General features: G+C 41.7%; 1 pseudogene; it reads left to right on the top strand.

The window, feature by feature from the left end:
• The first annotated feature begins 2,468 nt into the window (after positions 1 to 2,468).
• LOC119532547 overlaps positions 2,469 to 22,222 on the top strand; it is a 97,883-nt pseudogene continuing 78,129 nt past the window's right edge.

Raw genomic sequence — 22,222 nt, 5'->3', positions numbered from 1 at the left:
TGCAGAAAGCCTCAAAGACTTGCAATTTGGGCAGGTCAAGACAAGAGCAGAACTAAGAGAGCTCTGAGACAAAAGGCCATAATCCAGTGGCTGAGAAAATTCACTAAACACCACAACTTCCCAAGAAAAGGGGGGCGACTGCTCAGCAGACTGGGAGCCTCCCTACACAGCCCTGCAGCCCAGAACCACCCCAGGGGGACGGCACTCACCTGTGAGATAGCACAGTCATCCCTCAACAGAGGACCACGGGGTGCACAGCCTGGAAGAGGGACCCACTCGCAAGTTTCAGGAGCCATACGCCAATACCAAGGACTTGTGGGTCAGTGGCAGAGACAAACTGTGGCAGGACTGAACTGAAGGATTAGACTATTGCAGAAGCTTTAAAACTCCAGGAACACCAGGGAGATTTGGTTGTTAGAGCCGCCCCCCCTCCCTGACCACCCAGACACATGCCCCATATACAGGGCGGGCAACACCAACTACACACGCAAGCTTGGTACACCGACTGGACCCCACAAGGCTTACTCCCCCACTCACCACAGAGGCAAAGCAGGGGAGAACTGGCTTGAGGGGAAGAGGTGGCTCGTGGACGCCACCTGCTGGTTAGTTAGAGAAAGTGTACGCCACCAAGCTGTTGATCAGACAAATTAGAGATAAAGATTTCAATTGGTCTACAAATCCTAAAAGAACCCTATCAAGTTAAGCAAATCCCAAGAGGCCAAAAACAACAGAAAATTTTAAAGCATACGAAAAAACCAGACGATATGGATAACCCAAGCCCAAACACCCAAATCAAAAGATCAGAGGAAACACAGTCCTAGAGCAACTAATCAAAGAACTAAAGATGAACGATGAGCCCATGGCACGGGATATAAAGGATATGAAGAAGAGCATGGCACAGGATATAAAGGACATCAAGAAGACCCTAGAAGAGCATAAAGAAGACATTGCAAAACTAAATAAAAAAATAGATGATCTTACGGAAATTAAAGAAACTGTTGACCAAATTAAAAAGATTCTGGATACTCATAGTACAAGACTAGAGGAAGTTGAACAATCAATCAGTGACCTGGAAGATGACAGAATGGAAAATGAAAGCACAGAAGAAAGAATGGGGAAAAAAATCGAAAAAATCAAAATGGACCTCAGGGATATGATAGATAATATAAAACGTCCAAATATAAGACTCATTGGTGTTCCAGAAGAGGAAGAAAAGGGTAAAGGTCTAGGAAGAGCATTCAAAGAAGCGTTCTGAGCAGGGTGGTGGCATCTGAAGTGTGTGGTTTAAAAACTCGTGTTGTCTACACTGCGGACTGGAGGAAACCTGGGGGCCTCAGGGAAGCCCCTCCTAGGGGCTGCTGTAAGGTGCAAGCTGGGGAGACCCCGAGCTGCTCCAACTCCCTGGGAGCCACCGGGGAGGGCTGGGGCGTCTGGAGTGACCCCTGGGCTTCGGGCCTGATGAACATGTGGACGCTGGCCGGGATAGAGGGGGTGCAGGGGTAGGAGCTGGCATCAGGGGCTGCCAAGAATGTTCTGCTGGGGGTCCAAGGGGTCCTGGAGGCGGGGTAGTTCATAGCTGCTTTCAAGTCGGGCATCCCTGCCACTGCCCCGGGAGGAACCCCGAGTTCTGGGGGTTCAAAGCAGAGGTGCAGTTGGGCAGAGCCCATCCCAGCATGGGTGGGGCCCCTCGGACTCCGGGGCCATTGGCAGGTGTGCAGGCAGCACGGAGCGATGCCAGGGCAAGTCCGCGCCCCATATGGGTCGCCTTGGGTCCTCTGCCCTAGGGTCCCCCTGAGGACACACAGGCCAGGCAGCCCACCCAGGAAGCTTGACCCCCAGGCGATCCGGGCCCTTATGCCATCCTAAGCGGTGCCACTGTGGGTCACTGTGCCTGGCCCGGCTCCGCCCCCACCCCGCCCATCACATCGCCCCGCCCCTCACATCACCCCACCCCCATCACCCGCCCATCACATCGCTCCGCCCCTGCATCACCCGCCCCTCACGTCACCCCGCCCCTCACATCACCCCGCCCCCCATCGCCCGCCCATCACGTCGCCCCGCCCCTCACATCGCCCCGCCCCCAGCTCCACCCACCCAGACCCCTCGCTGCGCCTCCACCTGCCCCTCCACCCTCTGCTCCCCGGCCCCCCATGGCCCCCTCCTGCTTCATTCCGATCCCTGGCAACATGTCCCCTCCTCGGGGGCCCTTCCCTGTCCGTCCTCTGTAGAGCACCCCCTTCCCCTGACTGTCCCTGTCATCCCCGCCCTCCCGGAAGCTAAACCAGGACGAGGGGGCTTGAGCGTGAGGGGCGTGCCTGGGGCGTAGCTGGTGCCAGCGAACACTCGTGGAATGAGTGGATGCGGACCCGAGAGAGCAGCGGAGCTGGGAGAGGGAAGCCGGGAGGACACCCGCCCGTCTGTGGCTCCTCTGGGGGGGCTGCGGGTAGCTGACGCCCTTCCTTGCAGGCATGAGCGCTAAAACTTCCCCGCTGCCCGCGGTGACCTGGCGTCTCTCTTCCTCACGCGTGGCCTCCGAGCGAACACGGCTTTGAACACGTGTTGCACACCACAGGCCTGCACATGCACAGGCGCGGCTGGCGGGGCCCTGGTGTCCGGGGGGGAAGCCTGCCGGCTCTACCTGCTGGGGGAGGGGAGGGGGGATGGCCAGGGGGGCGGGGCCTCCCCCTGCCTGCAGGTGACCGAGGTGGGGGGGTGCCTGCCTGAGGGGGTCCTCCTCAGCCTCCAGACCCTCCTCCCACCCTTAGCCCATTCACAGGTGAGACACCGCCACCCGCTTATAGCCCCCGGGAGCTGGCCTGCACCCGGAAAATGCGAGCCCCACTCCCCCTTACGGGGCCCAGAAGGTCAGGTCCCCACGGCTCAGCACAGCGGCACCTGGTGGGTGGGGAGGGTCGACGGCAGCAGAGAGCGTGGCCTCTGGATCTGAAGGTCGGAGGTGACACCCAGCTTGGCCACTAGGACATCCAGGACATCGCCCAGCCTTCCAAGCCTCCTTTGCTCCCAGATGGGACTCAGCACGCACACCTCCGAAAGAGGGTGTGGACAATGATCATCAAGGGCTTGCCCCGAGCTGGCACACGGCACACCCTCAACCTGCGCCAGCTATCACTGTCCTCAGCAAAATTTTATAATTAAGTGAACAGAATTGAATTAAGCGCTGGCCATCGCTTCCCTATATCCACCACACACACACACACACACACACACACACACACACACACACACACACACAAACGCACACCCTTCATATTTTGGCCTGGGAGTCATTGGGATTAATGCATGTCCAGTGGAAGGACATCTGACAGGCTCCGCATGGCCGTGACAAGTTAATGAATTTGGCCGCGGTTACCGGAGGCGCACGTCTGCTGGGCTGACCTTTAAAGGTGAGCGTTTCATAGCCACCATCACTCACGGTCTGTCTCAGAAGAGAGGTCACTCCTTCCCCTCCCACCCCCACTTCCCAAACAATGTCAGTCCTTTCTGAATCATAACAAAACTTTGCAAGATGAACTGGTCCCCTCACCTGCCCTTGCAGGCTTTTCCTCTAGGCCCGGGGGTAAGCGCCTGGCACAGCTCCTTTGCCACCAGACCCCACCAGGCACCACTGGAGAGGGGTCTCCAGCCTTCTCTCTCCATGCGCAGCTCCTCATCCAGCTTCCCGTCTGTCTATTGAACTGAGAACCATCTCAATCTAGATGTCTTTGGCTGAAAGGAACAAAAACCACTCTGACTCAGGCTAAAGCAATCGAACGTGTGTTATGCAAAGGGAAGCCCAGAGGTCAGGCAGGTGTCAGGGTGGATGGATTCGGCAACACAGGGCCCAGACTCTCTGAATGCCTGCCCTGCCCCCCTCAGCAAAAGCCACCTGGAATCAAGATGGCAGCCCCCAGTCCAGTTGTGCAGCTGGACTTGACACCCTTCCCTGTGGGTGGAACCTTAGCTGGACACCTCCTCTGTGAATTTCCTGAATTTAGTCTTTATTATTCTGGCATCTAGGGCTGTATTGCAGCACCCACTCCAGGGGGCAACCCCCAAGGCTACCTCATGGTATGACCTGGTCTTTCCATCAACCAACCAATGAGTTGAGTTCAGTCACCAGTGGTTTATCAATGAAGTTCTTGGTTGTGCAAGATGGTGTAAAATATTTCGTTTTCCTTTAGATTTGCTCTGATTTTTCACAAGTGTTAATTCTATAGTAGGCTCTATGATTGTTGTTTTTTTTATCTCAGTGGTGATGATGACTTTCTAGTATGGGGCGCATCCAAATAAAACATAATTGATTTTAGTTCCTTTTTCCTGGTTGCTACTTCTTGATTTCTTTTTTTAGCTTATTTTTAAAAAAACTGATATTAGGGGAGAACCTAAGATGGCGGCTAGGTGAGACAGAGCAAAAAACACCTCCATGAAAAATACTAGATAAAAACCAGAAAGTGACCCAGAACACCACTTCCAGAGTAGCACCAGCCAGACAAGGTCTGCTAAATCTACGGGGACTGTGCATTTGGTGAAACCAGGAGTCTGCATTCTGAAAGGAGTGAGTGAGTCGGCTGAAAGTCCCTCGGCCACACTGAGGTGTGGGGAAACAGTAGATTGGCATTTGGAGATGGACTAGTTCTTTGAAAAAAAAAAAAAAAAGCCCAGGAGCAGCTGCAGATACAACGGGAGTGGGCTGGGCTAACGCCTCAGTGTCTGGTGTGGAGAATGCCCCTTCCCACACCCACTGCTGATTGTCTTGGGCTCAGGGGAGCAAAGGGGAGCCAAAAGGAGGAAAAAAATGCACAACTTGCAGCTATCTCCCGGCGGGCAGGGGCACTACTGCCTGGGGCTGAACCCACAGCACAGAGCCATGCCAAGAAACCCAGCGTGACAGGGAGTCTTTCCTGCAGCACCATGCACATGCCACAATATCGGCCATGGACAGTGGCCTTTAATACACCCACGGCTGATTGTCCCGGAGCTGGGAGGGCGGATCTGTGCAGAAAGGGGGAAGTTAACGTGTCCCATTAAACCATCTTTGAAGCAGACTGGGAATGCCCCTGCATAGCCCGGCGGCCCAGGGCTTCCCTTAAGGCTGGCACAACTTGTGACATGGCACAGCCCTCTTTCCCTCAGCAGAGGTCCTGGAAGAGCACAGCAGGAAAGAGGGAACCACCCGGAAATCCCAGGGAACCTACACCAATACCAAGGACTTTTGGGTCAGCGGCAGAGAACAGCATTAAATCTCCAGGAACACCTGGGAGGTTTGATTATTAAAGCTGCCCTGCCTGCCTAACCACTCAGACACATGCCCCTCATTCAGGGTGGACAGCACCGACAACACACCCAAATTAAGTGCACAAATTGGACCCCACAAGAATCAGATCCCCACACACCACAAAGACAAAGTTGGGGAGAACTGACTTGAGGGGAATAGGTGACTCACGGATGCCATCTGCTGGTTAGTTAGAGAAAGTGTACGCCACCAAGCTGCAAATCTGACAAATTGAAGATCAAGTAAAGCAAATGCCAAGAGGCCAAAAACAACAGAAAATGTTAAAGCATATAATAAAACCAGATGATATGGAGAACCCAAACCCAAACACCCAAATCAAAAGATCAGAAGACACACAGTACTTGCCACAATTAATCAAAGAACTACAGACAGGCAACAAGAGCATGGCACAGGATATAAAGGACATAGAGAAGACCCTAGAAGAGCATGAAGAAGATATTGCAAGAGTAAATTAAAAAATAGTTCTTATGGAAATTAAAGAAACTGTTGGCCAAATTAAAAAGACTCTGGATACTCATAATACAAGATTAGAGGAAGTTGAACAACAACTCAGCCTCCTTGAGGACCACAGAACAGAGAATGAAAGAAGAAAATAAAGAATGGGGAAAAAAATCGAAAAAATCGAAATGGATCTCAGGGATATGATAGATAAAATAAAACGTCCATGAATCTTGAAGGCAATTGTATGGAAGTGTGGCTTGTGAGGGGTGACAATGCGATTGGGAGGGCCATGGGGACCACGCTCCCCTTCGTCTAGTTTGTGGATGAATGGGTAGAAAAATAGGGGAAGGAAACAAACAAACAAACAGACAGACAAAGGCACCCAGTGTTCTTTTTTACTTTAATTGCTCTTTTTCACTTTAATTATTATTCTTGTTATTTTTGTGTGTGTGCTAATGAAGGTGTCAGGGATTGATTTAGGTGATGAAAGTACAACTATGTAATGGTACTGTAAACAATCGAATGTACTATTTGTTTTGTATGACTGCGTGGTATGTGAATAGATCTAAATAAAATGAAGATTTAAAAAAATAAATAAATAAATACAAATAAAACATCCAAATTCAAGACTCATTGGTGTCCCAGAAGGGGAAGAGAAGGATAAAGGTCTAGAAAGAGTATGCAAAGACATTGTTGGGGAAAACTTCCCAAACCTTCTACACAATATAAATACACAAAGCATAAATGCCCAGTGAACTCCAAATAGAATAAATCCAAATAAACACACTCCAAGACATATTCTGATCAGATTGCCAAATACTGAAGAGAAGGAGCAAGTTCTGAAAGCAGCAAGAGCAAAGTGATTCACCACATACAAAGGAAACAACATAAGACTAAGTAGTGACTACTCAGGGGCCACCATGGAGGTGAGAAGGCAGTGGCATGACATATTTAAAATTCTGAGAGAGAAAAATTTCCAACCAAGAATACTTTATCCAGCAAAATTCCCCTTCAAATTTGAGGGAGAGCTTACATTTTTCATAGACAAACAAATGCTGAGAGATTTAGCTAATAAAAGACCTGCCCTACTTCAGATACTGAAGGGAGCCCTACCAACAGAGAAACAAAGAAAGGAGAGAGAGATACAGAGAAATTTAACAGACATATATAGAATATTACATCCCAGGTCACTGGGACACACATTCTTCTCTAGTGATCATGGATCTTTCTCCAGAACAGACCGTATGCTGGGACATAAAAACAAACCTCAATAAAATAAAAAATAAAAAATGAATTTGTTCAAAGCATATTCTCTGACCATAATGGAATACAAATAGAAGTCAACAACCATCAGAGACTTGGAGAATTCACAAACACCTGGAGGATAAAAATGAGGGGGAGACAAAAACATTCTTGGATAATCAAAAGCTGAGGGACTTCATCACCAGTAATCAGTCCTATAAGAAATGCTAAAGGGAGTTGAGCAGGCTGAAAGGAAGGGACACTAAACAATTGACTGAAACTACATGAAGAAATAAAGATTTCCAGTAAAGATCACATGGTAAATATAAATACCAATACTACTGTATTTTTTATTTATAACTCCACTATTTACTTCCTACAGGATCTAAAATACATAAACTGTAATGATGAATCAGTGGTTTTGGACTCAATGGAAAATATGTAATTTTTGACAAGAACTACATAAAGGTGGGGGAATGATAGAGTATAGGAACGTAGTTTATGTGTCATATTGAAGTTAAGTTGGTATCAAAGAAAAACAAGATTGTTATAGATTTAAGATGTTAAATTTAAGCCCCACAGTAAATACAAAGAAAGCATCAGAGAATACGACCATAGAGATGAAAAGTAGAGTAGGGGTTCCGAGAAGTGGGGGAAGGGGCAATGGGGAGTTAAGAAATGAGTGTAGGGTTTCTGTTTGGGGTGAAGGGAAACTTCTAGAAATGGATGGTGAGAGGGTGATAGCATTGCAACATTCTACATATGATTAATCCCACTAATGGAATGCTAGGGAGGGGTTGGAATGGGAAGATTTGGGCTGTATATATGTCTCCACAATTGAAAAAAAAAAAAAAAAAAGACAGTCTAAGTAGATAATGACAACTAAATGCCAAGGATGATCCTGGATGGGATCTGAGGATGGAGGAGAGGAGGCTGAAAGGGACACAGGTGGGACAAAAGAAAGAAAAAAAAGGAAATATAGAATGTAAGCTTTATATCAATGTTGAATTTCTTGAACTTCTTAGCTGCGCTTAATGAGATTGCATAAAAGAATGTTCTTGTCCATGGGAAAGGTATATGTGAATTATATTGTTTGCTCAAAGACATGTGCAGCTAACTCTCATATGTTCAGAGGACAGAGCAACAGATGATGGATGATAGATAGGGAGGGAGGGAGGGAGAGAGGGAGGGAAAGAAAGAAACAGTGGTGTGACAGGATCTTAAAGGTGGTGGACAGGGTATCGGGGGAGGGGGTTGGGGTATGATGGAGTTCTGTGTATGGGGTTTATACTGTTTTTGCGACCGTTCCTGTAAGATTTAATTTATTTCAAAATAAAATTTATTAAATTTAAAAAAACTGATATTAACAATTACCCAAAGTCTGATTTTTAATGAAATTTCACAATAAATTATTATTTGGTTTAGAAACCTTAAAAGTAGTTCTATGTCTTTGAAAAGTAATGATTTAACATACTTTAAGTAAATTAATTCATTAAAGGGGACTGTAGGCATTTAAGCATCAGGAAATCTATCTTTTCAAAATGAATTTTATTACACGTGTGTAAATAGTAGTCACATTTTGTGAACTTTTCAGAATTTTAATTCTTGGACTAAATGTAAATCAATATTTTAATACATCCTATTTTCTCTAACTCATGCTCACTTTCAAAATTTTTATTTAAAAAAACATTTAATAATGCAGACAATCTTTTTTAAATTCCTTGGACAACTGATTTTCTGAAGCTGTAGAGGCTTCAATTCTCTTTAAGTAATTCATATTCAAATGGAGGTACTTTTACAGATATTTATATTCCCTTCATAACTGACAACTTTTTAATTAAAGTTGGAAAGTCATCCTGGTCACGAGACAAGCAGTAATTCCCCCCAAAAATTTAAGTCGTTAATTAAACAACATAATGAGGATTGCCGCATGTTGGGATCCATGTGCCCTGACAATTACCCACCCCACCCCACCCACACCCACCCAACCCCATCCCCAGCCTAAATATCTTATTTGGATGGGAGTTATCCAACAAGGCAAGGGAGCCAAGTAGAGCAAGCCAGCATCTCACCACGCAACATTCATTCTGTGCAGAAAAAAAAAGATGTGACCTTTTGTAAGCATCCGCAAGCAGGAATTAAGAAACAAAGTTCCTTTCCAAGATCGATTGCCCCAGTATCCGATGGAGCTCAAGGAGCTGGTTACAAGGTCGAGCAATTAAGAACTACAGCCGAAATGACACATAATTGCAGAATCGCTCATTTTAACAGCCTGATTGGAAATTGTCAACACTGTGTCTGAGACTAATGAAGCAAAGAAAATGGAAAAGGTGGCATTTTCAAATAATATTATTAGTAAACGAATTGACTACATGTCGGATGACAAAGATAACACTGATTAAAAGGTTTGTTCAGTCAAAAAAGTTTTCATTGCAGATTGATGAATCTATATATTAATGCATAACTAATTGGGCTCAGTGAATAGCCCTAATTAGCATCCTTACAGGAGAGAGGCTGGGAGAACAGCGTTTGCTCTTGTAAGTCATCCCCAAACAAATTAAATGGGATGAAGCATTCAAGCTGCTAAATGAATACTTTGGAATACACACAGAAATCCTTTTGGAGGGACCACTTGTGTTGTGAACAGACATTGGTGTATGAGGGAAGGTGGGACAGATCTACCTCAAAGTTCGTTCTGAAAAATCCTGAGATTCAACTAATCCGTGGCGTTATTCACAGCCTCTTGTACAAAAAAGTTTGCATGCAGCTCCAAATGATATGATCAGTCAGGTGACTGATAAAATCCCAGCTGTGACAGTACCATCCGTCTGTTTCGATGCTATGTGAAAAAATGACACCAGAATCCCAGGCTTGAGTGTTATATAGCGAAGTGGGTCTCCAAAGAACAAGATTGTCAAGACTTTAAGAGCTAAAAGATGAAATGGGGCAGGGGGGTGGGGATGTAAATGATTCTCACTTGCAGATCTCTTTTGGTTTCAAAAAATAGTGTACTTAACTTGACATTTTTGAGCACCTGGATGAACCTAATTGGAAATTGCAAGGACTACCAAGCCAAGCTGTCCTTCAGGAATCGAGGCTGTGAAAGACAGTTTCAAATGTTCCAGAACCCAGGAAACATTGCACTCACAAGCTCTTCCTGAGGGCTGGTGGTGAGGATTAAATATATTTTAGTGTAGCTCTAAGGCTAACATAACAATAAGAGTCAGGGCGGAGGAATAATACACAAATGTATGTTCAGGCAAAATAGAAATAATGCAACTGAAAACAGGAGGAGGTGGAAGAGACAAAGAGGGACATGGAAAAGCTCACCGACTGTCACATAGATTACGAGGCAGGAGGATTTAATGCCAACAAACCAGTGTGCCTTTGATTCGTTTCACCATCTGAAATTGCCTATCTCTGACCATTTTTGACCTACAAAAATGCCAGTTCTGTATGTTTCAAGCTAACCAAACATAATATAAGATATTAGATATCTCTAGTCACTCAAACAAAAACACAAACTTTCCCAAAATAAATATAAAAACAGAAAGGAACAAATAAGAAAAACAAAGCAACAAAACCGTATGAGAAACATAATAAATATAACACGATAAATACAGTAAGTGGTACATGCAGTGATATGGCAAAGCCAAGACTAGAATTTCGTTCCCAGTGGTAAAGGTGTAACTCACCTATTAAAAGAAAAAGACTTTCCAGTTGGCTCACAGAGAAGACATGACTCTAAACAGAGTGATTTAGAAAGACTGAAAATCAAGGGATAAGCAAAGATGTATCAGGCAAGCGGAGACAATAAAAAAGTAGAGGTTTGACTCTGATACCAGACAAGGTGCAATTAAGGCCAAAGGCATTAGATGCGACTATGAATATTAGGCCAATGAATATTTAACAGTTTTGAATATCTATGCGGCAATCAGCATGGCAACCACCTACATTGTGGGAGCCCCGGGCCCCCAAGTTCTTGAAGACTGCACACAGCAGCTTGTGTGACCTAGGACAGTTAAGGTTTGACCTCTTCTCCTTATAATATCAGGTGCTAAATGTAATCTATACCTCCTCCCTGAGACTCCCTGAAATACTGTCATCTACAAGATAACCTATAATCCTCCCCTCCTCCCTGTTGATTACAATCAACCCCTTCCTACGTTTCACCACCCGGCTCCCCATCTTATGCTCTCATACTCGTTGGAATGTCGAGCCCTTACAAGCAGCTTATTCAGCCCCCCGAAGTGCGGACTATTTCCACGTTGTGCTCCAAACACACTGCCACTCAGAGCAGTTCTGAATCCATTCAGAGAAACTCCTGATTTCAGGGCAACGTGGCTCGACTTCCCCACCCTATAGGTAAGCCCTATAATAAAAGCTCATGTCTCAGAACATGTCCAGTGCTTTCTTTAGTCCTTTGGCTACAAAAGCCCTCTTGGGCTGTGACACACCTTTATAAAGCAAAAGCTACAGGACACGTAAAAAAAAATGAACAGAAATACCCTTCTAAGAAGAGACTCAAACACACTACTCAAGGACAAGGGAAACAAAAAAAGGCAGGTTATAGGATAACCAAGTAACGTATTCAATAAGTGGATCTTATGGTTATGTATAAAATTTACAGGAGAATTTTGTACCTTCTCAGACATACATGAAATATTCACCAAAACACACGTAAACACGAAATCACAATACTTTTCATTAAGTAGAAATGCTACAAATAGATCAGAATGCATTAAACCTGGAAATTAAAAACAAATTTAAAAAAATAAATTTTCTACCTGGAAAGTTGAAATCTCTCAAACAACTCTCAGAGGAAAAGCAAAATACAAACTGGGATTGCAGGATTTCTTTTAAAATAAGGATAATGATAATGTGACATATCAGCATTTTTGAGATACTTTTATGACAGTTATCAGAGCGAAATTCATAACCTAAATACTTATATCAGTAAAAACAAAAGAATGGAAATAAGTGAACTACACTCCCAACTGAAAAAAAAAAAAAGCCTAGAAAATGAACAACAAAATAAACTAAAAGAATGAACAATTAAGGAAATAATAAAGATAAAAGCAGGAATCAATGAGGTAGAAAATAGAAAAACATAGAACTAATTAATAAATTAAAAGCTGATCCTTCAAAAAAATTAACAAGCCAATAATTAATCAAGAAAAAAAAAAGGAACAAAGCACATGTATACAAAATAAAAAATGATAAGAGGTAATACACATTGAAAATGAGGACTTCTTAAAAATCATAATAGACTACTTTGCACAACTCTATGCAAATAAATGTGAAAACTTCAGTGAAATGGATAATTTTCTAAGAAAGTACAATTTACCAAAATTTATCCCAAGAGAAACAGAAATTATAAACAGCTGTATTTTCACTAAAGAAATAGAGAAAATTATAAATATCTGCCAAAAGAAACAGAAAGGTAAAAACAGATTCCAGTGAAATTGGCTAGCTTCAATATATTTTTAAATGCTCAGTTTCACACATAGTAAGGGAAAGGGAGGGGAAATGAACTTGTCTGAATGTAACTTCTAATACCATTTTGTCTTTTGAATCACATTAATATTTTACACATTCATAAAATAAAATTAAATCAACAAGATGGGGGAGGGGTACCTGAAATGAAATGCAAACAGAAACAAATGGATATAACTCTATATCAGTTTGATAATGTAAACACATAGAAGAAAAACAAGAATTAATCCAGGTAATTTTTTAACACATTCATGTATAACTTCAGTGGAATATATTTTAAGAAAGAAAAGAAATCCTGAACTTTCCTTAGAAATGTGCTGTTGCTAGTGGATTTGGGGCTGCAATTCTTAAATGATTTTCTGTGTAGTGTAGGATTAAGCAAAAAAGTAAATATATTGATGTCACTGATGACCAGGCTTCATTGTAGGAGAAAAGGGATGCAAAAAAGGAGAAGGGGAAGATCTCCCTCCTCAAGATGCTGGGATAAGATCAGAAATGTCAGTATGAACTAATTTTTAAATATTTACTTCTTTGCTCTCTCCGCTGAAATAGCCTAGAAGCTGAGAGCAGGCCTGGGGCAGGAAACATAAAAGATTAACCAAGACCATTTATTTGTGCCAAATGATGATACTGTGAGACATTGATTGTATACCTTGGATGGATTTTATGATGTGTAAATATATCTCAATAAAATTTGCAGTTTAAAAAAAAGTAAGGAAGTACTCTAAACTGACACAGACATGACAAAAGTTCTCAAGAACCTCCTTAAAGAGGTGCTATCAGCCAAATTTGGGGGTGTTTTATCACCGAATGGACTATAATGTGTTGAATTTTTTAAAAGAGACTTAGCCATGATAGATTGCCTTGTAGAGCTAATTCTCTCACTGACAACTGTAAAAGGTGGACAATGTGATGACACGAATGTTGGAATTAACAAGGATTTTAAAGCAGCTGCTGATGAGCAATTACAAACATGCTTGAAACAAATGCAGAGATAGAAATGAAAGTATAAAGAAGAACGACATGGAAATTTTAGGACTAAAAAAACGTAATAACTGAAACAAAAAAAGCCCTCAGTACATGGGGACAACAGCAGAATGGAGATGTCAAACAAAAGAATCAGTGAACTTGAAGATAGAAAAACAGAAATCACTCAATCTGAACACAGAAAAAACAGACTGAAAAAAAGATTAACAGAACTTCAGGGATGTGTGGGACGACAACAAAAGATTGACATTCATGTCATCAAAGTCCTCTGGCGACAAGAGAGGAAAAGGGGTGGGACTGAAAAGTTATTCAAAGATAATAGCTGAGAATTTCTCAAGTCTGGCAAAGGACGTAAAAATACAGATCCAAGAACAGTGTAAACCCAAAGAAATTCATGCAAAGACACCTCATGATCAAACTTCAGAAAACTAATGACAAAGAAAACTTCTCTCAAGCAGCAAGAAATGACTCCGAAGCCACAGGGGAAAGCCGATTTGAATGACAGAGGATTTCCAGGAGGAAGTTATGCAATGTTTTTCAAGTGCAGAAAGAAAAGATCTGTCAACCCCAAATTCCACATCGAGCAAAACTGTCCTTCAGGAATGAAGGGGAAAAAAACATTGTAAGGCACAGGAAAACTAAGAGAATTTGTCAGGAGAACTTTTTGAAACAGAAAGGAAATGAAAAAAAGAAGGAACTTTGAAACATCAGTAGGAAGAAGAAACATCGGAACTAGCAAGAATATGGATAAATACAATAATGTCTCCTTCTTGTCTTGCATTTTCTAAATGATGTTGATAATTGAAGCAAAAAATATAACATTGCCTGATGAGGATCTCAATGCTTGTGGAGAAAATGGTTAAGACAATCTTATTATAAATGGAGGAAAGTAAAGGGTTTAACTGGAGTAAGGTTTCTACACTTCACTCAGGCTGTTCGAGTGTTGGCACCAGTAGATTGTCGTGGTAATGGATGAGTTCTGAATCTTGACTGGGGCATGGAGACACAAACCCACACATAATAAAATGTTATAGAACTGTGCACACACAGTGTACCTCTGTCAATTTCCTGATTTTGATATTCTGTATAATTATATAAGATGCAAGCATCGGGGAAAACGGACAAAGGGTACACAGAATTTCTCTGTACTACCTTTGCAATTTCCCCTAAATCTATAATTCCTTCAAAACAAAAAGTTAAAAAAAAAAAGAAAGTGAAATAAAAACATTTTCAGATAAACAAAAGCTTAGGGAATTTGTCACCAACAGACAAGCCATACAAGAAACACCAGGTGAGGTTTCTTTAGGCCAAAGGGAAATAGCTCCAGATGGACGCAAAGAATTACAGGAAAGAATGAAGAATATGGGAAAGAGTAAACGTGGGTAAATATAAATTAATTATTTAATGAAAGTCCATTCACTATTTGAAACAAAATTAGTAATAATGTTTTGTGCTGTTACACAGAGAAATAAAAATATGTGAAAATATTAGCATAAAAGGCAGGAGGAGAGAAAATTTTGTAAGATTCTTGTACTGTTTGGGAAGTGGTAAAAGTGCTAACCTAAGGTAAACTATCATAAGTCAGGAATGCAAATTGAAATCTCTAGTCCACGGAAATCACTGCAAAGATATGAGAATGTCTAACTAAAGAGCTAATGAATTTAATGTAATACTGTAAATACTTGATTATTCCTAAAGAAGACAGGGAAGGTCAATTAGGAACAAAAACACAGAACAAACCTTGCTATTTGTTTGGAGTGTTTATTCCATTACATTTAACTATAGCAACCAATTTTGTTAAGTGTAATGGAATAAACACTCCAATTAAAAGCAAAAATTTTAGAGTGGATAAAAATCAAGATCCAACAATATGCTGTTTACGAGACACACACTTTGCATACAAGTACAATTGAAGGACACAGAAAGGTTGAAAGAGAAGGGATGGGTGATGTCACACCTTGCTGTCACTGGAGTTAAAGTGATATCACCAGATAAGGTAGACCTGAAGGCCAGAGGTAGTCCCTGAAACAACAAGTTGTGTTTCATAACGATTAAAGAGTCAATTCAACAGGAAAACAAAGCACTCTAAGCATGAAAGCATAGCTTCAAAATATACAAAGCAAAAGTGGGCAGAAATAAAAAGAGAAATCAACGTATTTTCAAATCTGGTTGAAGATTTTTTAACACTCTTATCTCAGAAATTGATACAATAAGCAGAGAAAAAATAGGTATATGAGATCAAGCAACATGATGAAGCAGTTTGACCTAATTGACATCTATATAATACCACTTCCAAAAACTTCCAAATACATATTCCTTTTAAGGGCATGTGGAACATTTACCAAAATAAACCATACATTAGGGCATAAATCAAATCTCAATAAATTTCAAAGAACTGAAGTCATATAAAGTATGTTGTCTGATCACATTAGGATTAACTAGAAATCAATGACAGAGAGATAACTAGAAAACTACCAGATGTTTGGGAGTCAAGCAATGTACTTCTAAATAAGCTATAGGTCAAAAAATAAATCAATATGAAAATTAGAAAATACTTTGAACTGAATAATAATGATGGTGCAACACATCAAAACTTTGGGAGGCAGACAAAGCAGGGCTTAAAAGCTTTGAATGCATATTTCAGAGAAGAAGAAAGATTGAAAATAAATGATCCAAGCTTCCATCTCAAGACATTAAAAAAGAATAACAAGTTAAACCAGGAAAGTAGAAGAAAGGAGTTTGTAAATCTAAGAGCTGAAATCAAAAAATATATAAAGCAGAAATACTACAGAGAAAATTAACAAAACCAAAAGGTGGTTCCTTGTAAAGATTAAAATCTCTACAAACCCTTAGCAAGACTGATTTTTAAAAGACAGAGAAGAGGGTGAGGCAAGATGGCAGAGTGGTGAGACATGGAATTTAGTCTCTCCTCTAGGGCAGCTGGTATTTATCCAGAAACTCTATGAAACAGTATTTTCAAGGTCTCCAGTGACCAGTCACATATTGTACACAAGTTCTGAACCAGTGGAAAAGCTGAGATCTCAGTGAACTTTTTAAGTTCCCCCAACCAGGCGTCAGGCACCCCTCCCTGCCCAAACCCTGTGGAATGTCTTGCAGCTGGCTCCCTGAAAGGAAAAGAAACAACAATCTGCTGAGAGCAAGAAGGAAAGCTCAACCCAGCCTCAACTGCTGAATTAATTAACAAATTAATTAACTAATTTTTGGAGCTAGGGGTGATAGAGAAGGGTTGGGCTCTGGGAATGGGGAGAACCCATTCTCTGGCTCCAAAAATGCTCTTTTTTCCCCCCTACTTTGTCCCCTCTCCTTTCTCAGTGACTCCTTATCTTGTGTACTTCAATAGTCCCAGCAAAGGCTGTTGGTGAGTAGTTATCCAGACAACAGCCCAAAGTGCATCTTTAAATACTCTATTTTGACACTGACAAAACTTCCAGGCTGGGGAAAGCCTTTTACACAATTGCAAGTAACATATGTGGCTATTTTCTATTAGACAAGTTGAAGATCTAGGCTAGTCTTGGGGTGGGAGACAGAGTACCCAGAACTCCTTTGAATTCCAGATTCACTTCTGGAGAAGGTCTCCACCCCAGTCTTTAATTGGCAACTCAGGCTGACCAAGGAATTAAGCTGGAGTTGCCCCAAAGAGGAGAGGGGAGAAGGGAATAGTGCCCCTGAAAGACAGCTGGAGTCCCTAGGATTGTGAGAGTGGAGGGAGGTCCAGCTTAACTGGCAGCCCTCCTTTTGGGAACTCAGACCCCAGGGAGTGGAATTCAGATTCCGGCTTAAGTCAGCCACACCCCTGACAGGATCAGAGTCACCAGGAGAACTAAAGTCTCCACACCTCCTTACACTGGTGGGGAAGCTGCAGGCTAGCAAGCACCACCTGCTGGACAGGATAGGAAAAGCACTGAGTCTAGAGACCTCACAGGAGGGTCTCATTCACAAGGAAACCACATACCCTCCTCCTGAGACCTGGGCCTCTCTAGACTGAGAAAACCTGACTGAGGTTGACCATATCTGAGGAGACCCTCTCACAAAAAGGCCACATAAAGTCAGGGCAAGAAACAGAAAAACAAGAGGTGAAAAATTCTGATCAACTAAATAGAACCTAAGTTAGAGGTCTAGAATAAGTTGAACGGAACAACAAAGGTTAGAGAACAAAACCAACCAACAAGAAACCCCTACATAAAAGAGTGAAAATGAGCTCCATAATAAACTAATCAAGAAAATCAGATGCCTAGACAACTTAAGACAATGAGCCACACTAGGAAACATGAAAATACGGATCAACCAAAGGAACAAACTAATAATTCAACTGAGATAAAGTAGTTGAGGCAACTAATGCTAAGTCAATTCAATGAACTGAGGGAAGATATGGCAAATGAGATGAAGGATATAAAGAAGACACTGGATGACCATAAAGAAGAATTCATAAATTTGACAAAACAAATGGTAGAGCTTATGGGAATGAAGGGCACAATGGAGAAGAAAAACACAATGGAGGGACACATCAGTAGATTTGAACAGGCAGAAGAAAGATCAGTGAACTGGAAGACAAAAAATTTGAATTCATACACACAAAAGAACAGATGGTGAAGAAAATGGAAAAATATGAGCAGGGTCTTAGGGAGCTGAGTGACACCATGAAGGGCATGATTAAACATGTTATGGGTATCCCACAAGGAGAAGAGAGAGGAAAGGGGGCAGAAAGAATAATAGAAGAAATATTCACTGAAAATTTCCCAACTCTTATGAAAGACAGAAAATTACAGGTTCAAGAAGTACAGCATACCCCAAACAGAATAGATCCCAATAGATGTACTACAAGACACTTACCAATCAGATTGTCCAATGTCAAAGACAAAGAGAATTCTGAAAGCAGCAAGAGAAAAGCAATCCATCACACACAAGGGAAGCTCAAGACTACCCATAGATTTCTCTGCAGAAACCAGGGAGGCAAAAAGACAGTGGCATGATATATTTAAGACACTGAAAGAGAAAAACTGTCAACCAAGAATTCTATACCCAGCAAAACAGTCCTTCAAAAATGAGGCAGAGATTAAAATATTTTCAGACAAAAAGACACTGAGAGTGTTTGTGAATAAGAGACCAGTGCTACAAGAAATACTAAAGGAAGTGCTACAGGCTGATGGGAAAAGACAGGAGAGAGAGGTATGAAATGAAATGTAGAAATGAAGATTATCAGGAAAGGTAAAAGGAGAGAGAGGAAAAAATAAGATATGACATATAAAATCCAAAAGAAAAAATGGTAGAAGAAAGTACTGCCCTTAATAACACTAAATGTTAATGGAATAACTCCCCAATAAAAAGACACAGACTGGCAGAATGCATTAAAAACACAAGACGCATCTATATGCTGTCTACAAGAAACTCATTTGAGATGCAAGGACAAAAATAGACTGAAAGTGAAAGGTTGGAAAAAGATATTTCATGCAAACAACAACCAGAAAAAAGCAGGAGTAGTTATATTGATATCAGACAAATTAGACTCCAAAGGAAAACAATTAAAAGAGACAAAGAAGGATACTATATATTAATAAAAGTGTAAATTCATCAAGAAAACATAACAATCATAAATATTTATGCACCAAGCCAGAGTGCCCCAAAATTCATGAGGCAAACACTGAAAACACTGAAAGAAGAAGTACATACATCTACAATAATAGTTGGAGACTTTAATACACCACTCTTATCAATGGATAGAACATCTAGACAGAGGATCAATAAAGAAACAGAGATGTTGAATTGTATGATAAATGAACTAGGCTTGACAGGCACTTATAGAACACTACACCCAACAACAGCAGGATACAGTTTTTTCTCAAGTGCTCATAGAACTTTCTCTAGTATAGACCACATGTTGAGTCACAAAGCAGGTCTCAACAAATTTAAAAATATTGATATTATACAAAACACTTTCTTGGATCATAATGGAATAAAGTTGGAAATAAATAACAGGCAGAAGAGTGTGAAATTCAGAAATATATAGAGGCTAAACAACACACTCTTGGAAAACCAGTGGGTAAAGAAAGAAATTACAAGAGAAATTGGTAAATACCTCAAGGCAAATGACAATGAAAACACAACATATCAAAACTTATGGGATGCAGGGAAGAAGATGGTGGCATAGAGAGGAGTGGAAGCTAGTCAGTCCCCCTGGAACAACAAATAACTAACCAGGAACAAATAGTAAGTAATATGAAATAACTGGGGGGAGACAAACATGACCATCCACTCATCATACACCATCCTGAATTGGGAGGAATGCCCAAGATCTCAGCATAAAATCTGTAAGTTAAAACTGTGGATCTGAGCCAGAAACCCCCTCCTGCCAAGGCTCAAACTGCAAAGCCTCATGGTGCAAGAGAGCAGCACTTTCCCAAACTGCAAAGCCTCACTGTGCTAGAGAGCAGCACTCTCCAAGCAAGCGAATATAGCTCAGCTGGGCTCCATCTGGGGTTTTAATTAGCAAATGTGGACTTCTCAATACAAGTTACAAATCCCCAAGAAGCAGACAGAGGCTTTTGGTGATGACTGACCTTGGAGAGCTGGAGGACCTCTCTGAGAGGGAGGGGGAGCCCAGAGGACCAGGTGCTGTCTCTGGCCAACAGGTAAAACTGAAGGGAGCTGCAGACTGACCCTGAAGGGGTTTTTTTGTCCCTTTTTTGGCTCAGTGGGGAAAGCCTCAGCCATTTTCAATTCCCAGCACTCAGACCCAGACGTGGGTGGAGATAGAAGAGTCAGCTACTACTCAAATGCAAATGACCTCTCCCCAGGTGGTGTATCTTCCCCAAGTGGAAAAATACACTTAGTAGTGCCAAGCTCTACTAACCACCTTCCATTCAGAACAAAACCCCAGAGCTTGGAGGAAAACAGCCACAGGCCACACCTCCTCACCTAGTCTGGAGTTACAGGCTGACAGGTGCCACCTGCTGGACAGAAAAGCACATTGACTTGAGGCCTCACAGAGTGTACCAATCTTCTAAGACACACCCTCAGGGAAACCAGATACTATTGCCTCCTTCCAAGACCTGAGCCCATTCTGGTCTGGGAAAACCTGATTGGGGTAACCAAGGATACCAGATGCCTAGACAACAGAAAACTACAACATACATTAAGAAAAATGAAGTTATGGCCCAGTCAAAGGAACAAACTTACACTTCAACTGAGATACAGAAATTTAAACAACTAGTGCTGGATCAATTCAGAAAGTTTAGGGAAGATATGGCAAAAGAGATGAAGTGTGTAATGAAAATACAGGGCGTACATAAGGTAGAAATTGAAAGTTCAAAAAAACAACTGACAGAATCTATGGAAATGAAAGGCACAACACATGAGATGAAGGATACAATGGAGACATAACAGCAGATTCAAGAGGCAGAAGAAAACACTCAGGAACTGGAGAACAAGGTACCTGAAATTCTACACAACAAAAGACCAGATAAAGAAAAGAATGGAAAAACATGAGTAACATCTCTGAGAATTAAATGACAACATGAAATGTGTCATGGGTGTCCCAGAAGAAAAGGGAAAAGGGGCAGAAGCAATAATAGAGGAAATAATCAATGAAAATTTCCCATCTCTTATGAAAGACATAAATTATGGATCCAAGAAGTGCAGCATACCCCAAACAAAATAGATTCAAATAGGCCTATGCCAAGACACTTAACAATCAGATTATCAAACATCAAAGATAAAAAGAGAATCCTGAAAGCAGCAAGAGACAAGCGATCCATCACATACAAAGGAAGCTTGATAAGACTATGTGTGGATTTCTCAATAGAAACCATGGAGGCAAGAAGGAAGTGGGGTGATATATTTAAGACACTGAAAGATAAAAACCACCAACCAAGAATCCTATATCCAGCAAAACTGTCCTTCAAATATGAGGGGGAGCTTAAAATATTCTTTGACAAATAGACAATGACAGAGTTTGTGAACAAGATACCTGCTCTACAGGAAACACTAAAGGGAGCACTACAGACAGAAAGGAAAAGACAGGAGTGAGAGGTTTGGAACACAATTTTAGGAGATACTGGCACAGCAGCGTAAGTACACTGAATAAAGATGGCTGTGAGTATGGTTGAAAGAGGAAGGTTAGGAGCATGTGGGACACCAGAAGGAAAGAGGAAAGATAAAGACTGGGACTGTATAACTCATTGAAACCTAGGGTGCTTAACAATTGTGATAAAAAGCTACAAATATGTTTTTACATGAGGTAGAACAAATGAATGTCAAAATTGAAAGGCTTCAAAAATGGTGTGGGATTGGGGAAAATACATTCAAGGCAAACTAGAGACTATAATTAATAGAAACATTGTATTATACTTCCTTTAATATAACATAGGCAATATACCAAAGCTAAATGCATATGGGGGGACATAGGGGAAGGGTATTGGACTCTTGGCATTAGTGGTGTTGTCTGACTCTTTATTCTACTTTAGTTTAATGCTATCTTTCCTTTTGTTGCTTCCTAGCTGTCATGTTTTTTTCTCCCTCTCTTCTTTATTTTTTCTTTTTCTCCTGTCTCTCTACCTTCTTTGACTCTTCCTCCTCCTTTGTGGAAGAAATGGAGATGTCCTTATACAGATAGTGGCAATGGCGATGAATACATAAATACGTGACTATGCAGGGAACCATCAATTGTTTACTTAGGATAGAAGGTATGGTGTGTGAACAAAACCATCTTTAAAAAATGGGTTGATGAAGAAAGCTTGAGGGCACTAT

Source organism: Choloepus didactylus, chromosome 4, assembly GCF_015220235.1.
Source record: "Choloepus didactylus isolate mChoDid1 chromosome 4, mChoDid1.pri, whole genome shotgun sequence".
Taxonomy (NCBI): Eukaryota; Metazoa; Chordata; class Mammalia; order Pilosa; family Megalonychidae; genus Choloepus; species Choloepus didactylus.
The sequence above is the reverse complement of the archived record's forward strand: the minus strand, read 5'-3'. Positions and strand labels throughout refer to the sequence as shown.